This window comes from Amblyomma mixtum, chromosome 1, assembly GCF_055824585.1.
Source record: "Amblyomma mixtum isolate Tamu chromosome 1, ASM5582458v1, whole genome shotgun sequence".
Classification (NCBI taxonomy): domain Eukaryota; kingdom Metazoa; phylum Arthropoda; class Arachnida; order Ixodida; family Ixodidae; genus Amblyomma; species Amblyomma mixtum.
The window spans coordinates 75,773,679-75,785,952 of NC_143012.1; the positions used below are offsets into that span (position 1 = coordinate 75,773,679).

The 12,274-nt window shown below is 52.4% G+C and overlaps 1 pseudogene; it reads left to right on the plus strand.

Moving 5' to 3' along the window:
* The first annotated feature begins 887 nt into the window (after window positions 1-887).
* The window catches only part of LOC149366804 (uncharacterized), a 70,680-nt pseudogene continuing 59,293 nt past the window's right edge, over window positions 888-12,274 (plus strand).

The following is a 12,274-nucleotide window of genomic DNA, read 5'->3' on the forward strand; positions in this document are numbered from 1 at the left end:
TCGCTAGACCTCCGTGAACATCGAGAACAGCGTACGGCAGCGGCAGGTTTTTGCGATGGACGAAGGAAGACGAGGGCGTAAAGAAAACTGCGACGGCGGGTGTGGCAGGGCACGAGAGGGATACCAGCGCTGAAGCCTCCGGAGCGATGTCGACGTCTTTACTTACTGTGATCTTCTGCGGACACAGGAAATGGTGGTCGTCGGCCGGTTCGTCAGACAATACAGAAAATTCTACCTCTGCGCGGGCGCAATCTATCACGGCGTTATTTTTTGATAGGAAGTCCCACCTGAGAATTACGTCGTGGGAACAAGACGGCAGGACCACGAACTCAACACTGTACAAAATGTCGGCAATGACGACCCGCGCTGTGCATGCGGCCAAAGGTGCGATCCTCTCTTCGGTAGCAGTCCGAAGCGACAAACCAGAAAATGAAGTCGTCACTTTTCGTAACCGACGGCACAGTCTCTCATGAATAACAGACACAGCAGCACCCGTGTCCACAAGCGCGTACACAGAAAAACCATCGACGGAAACCAATAGAATGTTCGCGGGAGAAAGTTGAGGCCTTGAGCTGTTTGAAGAGCACGCAGTTCTTGCCTCGGGAACTGCGGAATTTAGTTTCCCTCGTCAGCAGATGTAGGGCGACGGCGCATAGGTGAAAGTGAACGGCGACGTGGGGACGGGGATCGACGGGTCGTATACGGACGATCGTCAGTGGCGTAGGGCTCCGGAGGTGGAACAGAACGGAGCTGCTCAGGTGAACAGGCAGGAGGCGCAACCGTTCTAGGGGCGACCATGCGGCGTCGACAGCGGCGGGCCACATGTCCGGGGAAGCCACATGAAAAGCATATCGGACGATTGTCTGGTGTGCGCCAAGGGTTGTAATATGGCGAAGGAGAAGGAGGAAGCGGAGCCGCTGGTGGGGCCGGTGCCGGGCGCAGAACAGGCTGACGAGGTGGCAACACCGCAGGCCGTGCAGCCACGGCGGCGTACGTCAAGGGCGCTGCCACAGGGGTGGATTGGCTATAATGTGCTGCGGCGCCAGCGTACGTCAAAGGAGGGACGGAAGGAACTTCAGGGGGAGGAGGAAGAGCTTCGGCCACTTGTTCGCGGATGACGCGCTGCAGCGAAGGCACAAGAGAAGAGGAAGTGGCAGTGCTCGGGTGGACGAGAGACAGCTGTCGAGCAACTTCTTCGCGAATATACTGCTGGATCTGCGGCAGCAGTAGCGACGGGTCAGAGCCAGATGTCAAAGTGCCCAGAGGCTCCGGTGGAGAGAGTGGAGAGCGAGTGAGAAAACGGCGCTTACGGAGTTCGTCGTAGCTCTGGCATTGTGCGATGACGTCGACGACGGTGGCTGGATTTTTGGCGAGAAGCATCTGGAATGCGTCGTCGTCAATGCCCTTCAGAATGTGGTCGATCTTGGCGCGCTCGGGCATCGAAGCATCCACACGTTTGCACAGATCCACCACGTCCTCTATATAACTGGTGAAATTTTCACCAGGCAGCTGCGCCCGAGCACGCAGGCGTTGCTCAGCACGCAGCTTGCGCACTGCAGGCCGGCCGAAGACGTCAGCGAAATTTTGCTTAAAGGCGGTCCACGATGTGATGTCAGGCTCATGGTTGCGCGGTACCACAGATTGGCAACGTCCGTCAGATAGAAAATGACGTTGTTCAGTTTTAGGGGATCGTCCCATTTGTTGTGGGTACTGACCCGCTCGTACGAGGCTAGCCAGTCCTCGACGTCGTGGTCCCCGGTACCGCTGAAAACAGCGGGGTCGCGCTGGCGCAAAGCTCCAGCGCAGACGACTGTCGGCGGCTGTGGGGCAGGAGTATGTGGCACAAGGATCGGCGGCTGTTCGGAATCTTGAGGCACGGTGAAATTCGGAAGCGGACGGCCTTGAAGTGCCAAGAAGGCAGTAAATCCGCACCTCCACCAAGTGAAAAGGGGTTTCTGCACAAATGGTACAGGGCGTGGTGTTCACGGCAGGCGACACAAAGCGGCGAGCAGAACGTCGGGCAGCGCAGAAGACGGCCAGTCCGACCCAAGCGATCTCGTGCAGCGCGGCGGCACTTCGTCTTTTTGCGACGCTTCGTCGTCGTCGGCGCTCTGGCAGCGATCGGCGTAGGCGGAATCAGGCGCGGCCGTCGTGGTTCGCTACAAACCCAAGAGGAGCAGCGGGTATCCATGCCCGAGGCCTGGCGCTTCGCACTGTAGGTTCGCCCCCTAACAAGAACATAACATAACAAGAATGTCCATGATGGCCGCCGCCTCGCGCGAGCGGAGGCCATTTTCGACCAGTATGGTGCTCGACCAGGGGTATTTTACACGGACGCGGCCGGTCCACACCGTGGGGTTGGTACACGGCTGCCGTTGACCACAAAAACAACCCAGTTCAGGGCCTCACCTTCCGTGCCCCAACATTACATTCGCGGAGGAAGTTGCAATCGAACTTGCAGCCCTGGATTGCAGAGTCCTTGAAGAGAAGTTTATTGGACCCATAATTCATGCATAGGGACCACAGTACCTCAAAAAGACAAAAACAACAAGGAAGCGACTAGTGTCGCTCGGTACAAACAACCTATGAAACAAGTACAGCCGCCACGGTGGCTCAGTGGTTATGGTGCTCGGCTGCTGGCCCAAAAGACGCGGGTTTGGTCCCTGCCGAGGCTTTTGAATTTCTTCGGGGGAGGAAGTCTAGAGGCCCGTGTACTGTGCGATGTCAGTGCACGTTAAAGAACCCCAGGTGGTTGAAATTTCCGGAGCCCATTCAGCGAGCTGACGCAGGCCTACAGAGCCTCACGCCAGCTCTACCTTCCGCCCCACCCCTCCCTAGATAACAACCACGCAACGCTCAGGCGCAGACTACAGACACACTCTCTTCCCTCACCCCTTACCCTAGCTCACTATCATCCCTCCTTCCCCACTCCGGCATGCGCCCTATGCCCAGAACCCTTCGCGTCTTCCCTCCACATCCTTTCCCTGTGCCCGTCGGACCCTCCCCCGCGGGACCTAGAGAACCTCAAGACCTGGGAGGACTGGGAGACCCTGCTGCGCTCGGAGGACCCGGCCGTACAGACAATCGCAACCGGCCGGGCTGCCAGTGTTATGGACCTTAGGAACATAAACACTTGAGTGCAGTGGGGTCGTGCGGGGACCCTGGGGCGTGCCCCGAATTCCTTGTGCAATAAAGTTTTTTTTTTCTCTCTCTCTCCACTACGGCGTCTGTCATAGCCTTAGACGCTTTGGGACGTTAAACCCCATAAATGAAACCAAACCAAGTACATGACGGCGACTGCTGTCGCCGTTCACACAAAATCATTCACAGCACAGAATGTTCAAAGGGTCCAAATGTTCAAGCATCGCGGAAGCACGCTCACTACCACAAAGAGAAATTTATTGTGTACAAACCAAACAAGTAATTCAGTACAAGCATATATACACTGGGGAGCCTGCTCCGAACAAAAGATCATAGAGTGGGACAAATTACCCTTTTGGGGTTGAACATAGTCCAATTCACAAAGTATCAGAAAGGCATAGTGTGGTGCCTACAAAAAAAAGGGGAGAACCTCCTCTCACTCCGTCAAATCCGGCTATCCAGACCGCCGATAAAGCCGTTGACCGCATCTCTACTGCCACATAATAATGTTTTAAGCCGAAGAAACTGCACTCGTTAAGCTGGCACATCTGCCGAAAGTATTTGCGGTGCCCGAGAGGAGATCACTTGCGCCAATATGGTCACACCAGCCTCCATAGGTTGCGTGAAATTGTTAAAGGAAAAATTAAGCTGTACAAGCGCTCTACACTAGAAAACTATTACAGCTCTCTATCTCGGTTCAACTCTAATTGGTAAGCACAGTTACGCTGAGCAGAGCTTTGTGAATTGTGCTGGACGTGTGCTGTGCGATGCCCATTCCCGTTCAACTTTCCCTGGTTGTGTAGGAAGGAAGGAAGGAAAAACTTTATTTTACTCTAGTCCTTTTTCATGCGGTTTGGGGGCATCTTCAGAGACGTTTTCTCCTTGATTCTACCCCCAGGAGTCTTCTCTGTCGAAGTCGTCCGCGTCTAATCAGTTGTCGGTTGCCCTCAGTCCAGGGCTCCGCTGGCCACTGCCGCCCGTTGAGCTCGCTGTACCAGACCTTGTTGGTTTTCGCAGCGGTCGCTGGACAGCAGAGTCTCCCACTGCTCCGCACTCGGGTTTTATATTTTGGGGACCACGTGTATCTTTTGGCAGGCCCATGTGATGTGATAGAGAGTAGGTTTTCCGTCGCACCAGGGACATTTGTCCGCGTATATGGTAGGGTGCATTTTGTTTAGTATATGTAGGTTTGGGAAAGAGCCTGTTTGTAATTGTCTCCAAGTGACAGCTCTGCTGAGAGATTTGTGCGGTGGGGGATATCGCAATCTTCTGCCTCTGTAGTTTTGTAGTATGGCCGAGTAATCCCTGGGTGCTGGCGCGAGTTCCGCGGGCTCGTCGGATGCTCGGAAAGTAATGTATCCTCGAGCTATCCTGTCGGCCTCTTGGTTCCCTGCCACCCCCGTGCGCCCCGGTACCCACACAATTTTGTGTGGGATCTTGTCGCTTTGTTCTTCCTGGTTTTTAATTCTGTCGCTCACTGCGAGGAGTATATGGAGCGCGTGACGACCTATCCTGCCATTCATGTAATTTCGGCAGGCTGTTTGAGAGTTGGTGAGTATTGTTAGCGACCGCCCGGTTCTATAGCCCTCCGCCACCGCTGGAGCAACGGCTACTTCCTCGCAGAGCCCTGGTGGTGTAAAAAAAAGTTGGCCGTGAGTTAGCTCTGCTGTGCCAGGATATACATAGCGTGAGCAGTCACATCACGTGGGTCTGCGCCGGCGGCGGCGGCAGCGGCGGCGGCGAGCGCGCGCGGCGAAGCAACGACGAACGCGCGCGGCAAGGTGCGCCAGCTGTGCGCAGGGACGCCACTTGCTCCTTGCGCATGCGCAGTATGGACGACGCATGGAGCATGCGTAACGGCGAGATTTTGGCCAATGTAGCTCACGCTACTAAATTTAGACAGCGCCACAACGGCGCCTGTCAGTCATTTCTTTCGGTCCCCGCATTATTCTTTCGGGCGTGGTTGAAAGCTGGAAGACGGTTAATCTGTCTTTTCATTGATCACAAACAATAAATGGAAGTAATGTCGAACTAGAAGCTTGCTCGACTAAGGCTTCCATTCTCTGGGCTGCATCTGGAAGAAATTATGAATTTTACATTCCGAGTCGGTGTGCCGTCCAGCTGTCACAAAGTTTGTGCATGCCTTGTCGTTCTTTTTCCTGTTGTGACCGAGGTTGCCACGGCGCTGGTTGTTCGCAAGCATGTGGCGACGCGGCGGCGATGATTTTGCCTCCCCCGCGTGGACGGTTGACCCTTCGCGATGCTGGAGGGTCAAGGCTACTCCGCCCCCTTCTCGTATTATCGCCGTGTAGCGATCGCCTGTACGTTGCACGTTGCAGGGACAGGAAGCGGTCGGTTGAATGCCCCGGCACTCTTCCCGACCTTCGGAAGTTAGCCTCGCTCCTAGTTAGGACCGTAGCTTTCCCCCAGTTTCCCCCCGGTTTCCTTCTTAGTTTCATCATGTTTCATTTCCCCCTTTTTCAACATCTGTATATCGTTGGCACGCTGTTGGCCTTGAGTTTTTGTTTGTTTGTTGCTTTGCCACGAGAACGTGGCGGCGGGAAACCGCGAGCCGGGCAGTTGGCTTGGAGATTTCGGTGCGTGCGGACGTGTGTGAGGTCAGTCAGAGAAGTGGTCGGCAAGCGAGCCTAGGCGAGAGTCTGACGCGTAGAGCGCTGCGACAGCGGCCCCAAAGACGCGTGGAAGACGCGTGGCCCAAGTTCGCCCGTAGCCGCAACCCCCCATCAGCCCCGCGCGCCTCCGCAACCCGACGCTCCCTACGACCGGACCTTGTCACCCCGCAGCTAAGCCACCGTTTCTCCCCACTCGCTTTACTCTTTTCTTGCCCTGTCGCTCTTTCTTGTCCTAACCTTTTGTATAGTATTGCTTTGTTCTTGTAACGTTGTATAGTCTTGGGCCCTATGTTTTGATTTTCCTGTTAATAATTGTTTGTGTTCTGATTTTGTGCTTGTTGGCGTCGCGCCTGTGGGTTGACGCTTCTTTGTTGGGCTTTGTTTTGTACATTTTGTTGTTTTAGCCGCCGCGGTGGCTCAGCGGTTATGGTGCTCGGGTGCTGACCCGAAAGACGTGGGTTCGATCCCGGCCGCGGCGGTTGGATTATTTGGAGGAGAAATTCTAGAGGCCCGTATACTGTGCGATGTCAGTTCACGCTAAAGAACCCCAGGTGCTCGAAATTTCCGGAGCCCTCCACTACGGCGTCTCTCATAGCCTTAGTCGCTTTGGGACGTTAAACCCCATAAACCAAACGAAACCAGTTTTGGGGTTGTTCTTTTCCTAAGAAAAGGGGTTTGTTAAGAAACTTATCTACGCCTCATGTCTCCGGTCGTCGGCTAATCAGGCGTGGCCCATATCGCCTGTCAGAGTAGAACCTCATCTTTTGCACGCGGGGTGGAGAAGTTTGTCGCTCCTCCCCCTCCAAATTTACGGAGAGTGCAGTGGTGGGCAGGTTGGCCCGATTAATTATAACTTTAGCGCCAACCAAACATCAAGCCGCTCACGATATCCTGACACCGGCCCTTTCACGCTACGCGGCCGCAGAGGGAGATTCCCCAATAGAACAGAATGGGAGGAGCGTAATACCCACCTGCAGACCCCTCGCTGGGCAAAGGTGAGGAAGCAACATTGCGTCGCCTGCCAACAAACTCATGCCCGAACACGGTTGCTTGTAGCCGTTATTATCCGGGGCAGTACACTGATGAGTGTAAGTCATGCAAGGACAGGGCTGGTCTCAACCATGTAGTATAGGGATGTCCATAGGCGCCACCTGAAGGTCGTAATGCTAGCTGGTGGTGGTGAAAACATTTATTGGCAAGGGACAGGAGGTATGTTTGGATCAGTCTATAAGAGACCGATCTCACTAACTCCCACTACCTCCCCACTAACCGCCTCCGCTTTCGACGCGGAATACAAAAAAAAAATTGCTGATGATTACGTTACTTCATAATGCGAAATTTGAGCGCAGCTCATCAGCTGTTACAGCTTTTCGATAGATTGCGGCAAGGAATTTGAGTGACGTATATGTGCAATTACAGAGAACTTCTTTTCCACACATATTAAGGCGAAGCCTTTAATGCCTCATCGTTGGGGGCAGAAGGCTGTCAGTAGAAGCTTGTCGGCCGAGGTGTCACGCTTTTGACTGGTGTCCACTGAGATATGTCAGACAGTTACTGTGTAATTTTCTTTCCTTAAGTACACTTTTTATTTGCTTCATTACGGTCCCTCTCTCTTTCTTCTTTCACTCCCATTTCCGCTCGTCCTCTACAAACAGATGACGGGTGCCCACCGAGATATGTGAGACAGTTACTGCGAAATTTCTTTTCCTCAAATACAATGTTCATTTCCTTCATTATGGCCCGTCTTTCTGTTTCTTCTTTCACTCCCACTTCTTCCCTGCCTGCACGGTGCGGTTCAGATGTCCACCAAGATGAAACAAAATTACTGCGCCATTTCCTTTCCTCAAAAAGCGTTGCGTTCAAATGGCAAGGCATCGCGCCGAGCGGGTGGTAGCGTTCCGTGGACTCCCAGACAGCGCTACAACACGCTGTCGCGTTCCACTCCAGAAGGCGAAGCTTAATCTGATTAATTAGCAGTCAATTAGTATAGAGTCATTAATCAGTAATTAACCATTAAATAGTAATTATTAATTACTTACTAATTAGTCAATAATTATGTGTGCCGTCATCCAGTGGTGGCGTCACCAGTGCCACAGAGCTAGTCAAAGTGGTGCGGAAAACGCTTCCGCCTCTACGCACTTTCGACAGTCAAAGTGCCCCCTGAATTTTCCCTCTTCAAGAACCACTCCATTAAAAGTTTAGATTGTCGTGAACAGAATCTTTGTGGTCGGAGAAATAGATATATGCTCGACTTCGTGCACCAATACCGGGTTCTCAAAGACGAGGTCTGCGCAAGTATTTCCTGAGGTTGTAACAGCTGTGGGAAGTGTTACGATCGAGAAGAACGCGATGTTCTCCGGCGTAAGTGGTAAGAAATTCTTGTTTTTCTTTATATCTACATTAAAGTCCCCGGCCACCCTGCCACCCAGGTAGGCAGTCATGCGCACTTTGCTTGAAATGATCGGAGAGAAAAGCGTTGTCCACGCCAAAGCCAATGAACACAACGAACGCCGACGGCTTTTGGCTTCAGCGCCGCGTATCTGGCACAACGTTGTCAAGGGCAACGGATGCAGCGCTCATCTGCAACTACCACCACATACCTTAGGGCACGATTGAGGTGTCCACTCTTCCGAGACGGCAGTTATGTGTCTTTCCTCTAGTTCAGGTGTCCACCGAGATGTGTGAGACACATACTACGCATATGCTTTCATGAAAAACCAATTTTACCAATTTACCCTCTGCTTTCCAAGCTCCCGCTCCATTGGTTTCGCAGCCTAAGAGGGAGATTTCGCGCATTTCCTTTCCTCCAAAACCAATTTACGAATTTCACCCTCCGCTTTCAAAGCTCCCGCTCCGTAGGTTTTAAGGCGGAAGCCTTTGTCTCATCGATGTAAGCAGCAGTTGTCGACAGGAATGTCACGCTTTTCAATTGGTCGAAACGGTCGTGACGTCACAGTGCGCGAATTTCAAATGAGGTTAATGGTACTTTCGCTAGTAACCATGCAACCAATTGAAGGGATCGTATAGTGATGCTCCTAGTAAGTGGGACTGAGCTGAGTTAATTGCCTAATTGCGTGCGAGACGAGCATGCTATCCATTCCGCCATACCAGCTCGATGGTTCGGAATGAACAAAGGCGCATCTAGTGAATACGGTGTCTGCGCTCAATCTAATTCTCCTCCCTTCCCTTCCGGCGAGGTTTAGGTGTGCACCGAGATATGACACAGGTACATTTTCTTTCCTCAAAAACCAATTTACCGACGAGCGAAGCGTAGAACCGAATGGGCGATGGCGTTCTATGGACTCCCTGGCAGCGTTGCAAGACGCTGTCGCGTTCCACTCTTAGGGGCGAAGCTTAACATCTTAACCACACATCAGTGACCGCACTTTAGGTCAAAAAAGTGCCCCCCCCCCCCCTGAATTTTGACCGGTGTCCACCGAGATATGTGAGACAGTTGCTGCGTAATTTCCTTTCCTCAAATACAATTTTCATTTTCTTCATTTCGTACCCTCTTTCCCTTCTTTCACTCCCATTTCCTCCCTGCCTCTATGGTGTGGTTCAGGTGTCCACCGAGATGACACAGAATTACAGCGCCATTTCCTTTCCTCAAAAAGCGTTGCGTTCAAAGGGCAAGGCATCGCGCCGATTGTGGCGTTCCGTGGACTCCCTGGCAGCGCTACAACACGCTGTCGCGTTCCACTCCTAAAGGCGAAGCTGAAGCGCCATTATTTAGCAGTCAATTAGTATTCAAGCATTAATCAGTAATTAACCATTAATTAGTGATTTATCACTTAGTAATTCGTACTCAATTATATGTGACTCCACCAGTGCCACAGAAGCAGCGAAAGTGGTGGGGAAAACGCTATCGCCTCTACGCACTTTAGACAGTCAAAGTGTCCCCTGAATTTTTTGCAGCTTAAATGGTGTCCACTGCTGGTTACTGCGGACAACGGCGACGGCGACGCCACGAAAAGCAGAAACGAAAAGCAGAAATAATAATGCGCGGGAAGAGAGAGAGAGAAAGAGAAAAACTTTATTGTACAAGGAATTCGGGGCACGCCCCAGGGTCCCCGCACGACCCCACTGCACTCAAGTGTTTATGTTCCTAAGGTCCATAACAGTGGCAGCCCGGCCGGTGGCGATGGTCTGAACGGCCGGGTCCTCCGAGCGCAGCAGGGTCTCCCAGTCCTCCCAGTTCTTGAGGTTCTCTAGGTCCCGCGGGGAAGGGTCCGCCGGGCAGAGGGAAAGGATGTGGAGGGAAGAGGCGAGGGTTCTGGGCATAGGGCGCATGCCGGAGTGGGGAAGGAGGGATGATAGTGGGCTAGGGTAAGGGGTGAGGGAAGAGAGTGTGTCTGTAGTCTGCGCCAGAGCGTCGCTTGTTTATTATCTAGGGAGTGGTGGGGCGGGGGGTAGAGCTGGCGTGAGGCTCTGTCGGCCTGCGTCAGCTCGCTGAATGAGTGCATGTGGTCCTTCGTGAATCCCCGATCCGAAGCCACCAGAGCCCGGTTTAAAGAACATCGGGCTAAAAGGTTGGCGGCCTCGTTTCCGGGATTCCTGGACTGCGGGGGCGCCCATATCAGCTCCACTTGGCGGGGCGGGGGTGAATCGGGCGAGTCCAGTATGCCAAAAGCAGGGACATGGACTCGGCCTCGAGCAAAATTTAGAATCGCAGTTTTAGAATCACTTAAAATGTACCGGGCTTCCGTGCGGGTTATACCAAGTGCAATAGCGGCTTCCTCTGGAGCTTCTGGGGAGGTGTCTGAAGGGAGAGGTAGTGTGAGGAGGGCGGATAAAGAGGAGTCCACCACAGCTGCTGTCGCTTCATCACCCGTGCATGCAGCGTCCACCCATACGGCGTCCGGCTCGGGGCCGTATGCTCGATGGAGTGCCTTCGCACGGGCTCTGCGGCGCTGCTCGTGGTGGGACGGGTGCATATTCCTAGGGAGCGGCCAGATGAAGAGCTCCTGGTGAAGGGGTCGTGGGATGGCGAGGAGGGTTGGGTCGTTGGCCGGTATTCTGATTCCGAGGGAGTCCAGGATAAACCGATCTGTGAAGGTCCGTGTGAGCCTGATGTTTTGGGCCTGTCGGTGGGCCTCCGCCAGTTCCCCGATCGTGTTGTGGAGGCCCAGGCCTAGTAATCTGTCTGTGGATGTGTCGAGGGGAAGATGAAGTGCTGCCTTGAATGGCTTGCGAATCAAAGCATCCACAGCGTTTATGTCATGTTTGGGTAGTTGTAAGTATGGGGTTGTGTACAGCACACGGCTGAGGACAAAGGTATGAATGAGTGGACATAGGTCGCGCTCCTTCCCAGGTAGCACACGGAAGCGGGCCAATATTGGAAATCCACTGGCAAAGCGTGGCCCTAACTAGGCCCAGAGTTGCCAGTGAGCATCCGATATTGGTTGTGCCACTCCTTAACACATCCAACAATGGCCCTGGTTGTCCAACGCTTTACCAGTATTGGCTGAGCCATAATTAGATCCTGGCTATCATGGGCCAGGTTAGCCAGGATTGCCCCACTGTTTGCCATTGCTGGCTGTGCCATCATCGAATCCTGGCTATCATGGGCCATGTTAGCCAGTGTTGTTCCACTCTTTGCCAGAATTGGCTATGCCATTTCCGGGAGCTGGCTATATTGGCCTAGGATTGCCACCGCTTATCCAGTGTTAAAAGTATACTGGCAAACGTTGGTAAACATTGTGTCATCCATTAAAATGGGTTCAAAATTATTTTTATTGTCGAGTACCATATCGGCAGTTCATAATTTTCGAACGCGCTAAAACATGCGAGTTCAAAGTTTTGGTTTTATTTATTATTATATTTTAACCGAACACTTTTGCAGTTTGTGAGCAAAGCTACCCATGATTCCGTTGGAAAAGCTGCTCTCTGGTTGCGCAGTGAGCAGCAATAATACGTTTAGAAGAATTGCGATCGAAGTCCTGTTGATCAGAATTAACGTTCTGATTACACCCGACACGCCTTCAACAAAAATTGTCAACAGGTGCCTTCAACAAAAATCAAATAAGTTTCATTTGATTAAATTTTTGGAATAAAAAAATCACTTTTTTTATTCGCTCTAGGAATTCACTGCCGCAGTACGCAGCTGGTGTCTGCTTCAGGGAGATCGCGATACAAACGTAATAGATTAGCGCAAGTGCATTCACTAAACCGAAATTGTGCTCAGTTTTGGCAACGTCCAGAAACGAAGCAGTCGCCTCGTAATTTCGAATTATGCGTTGCGCTCGTGAAATATTAGGCGGGTGCTTCATAAACGCACGCGGACACGTGCTAAGCGATTCCTACGCTTCCCTACGTCTTGCCCTGTGATCGCGCCTTTCCCGTGTCTTCTGATTTGCTATTTCCTTCCTTTTCTGCAAATCGTTGTGTTGGAAATTGTTGTTTTTGACCATTTTATTCTTCTGTTGCGTAATTTGCATTGGGGGCTATATAGCTCTTGCTCACGTCTTTGCATATTTACTCGCAGGTTTTTTTTTTCTTTC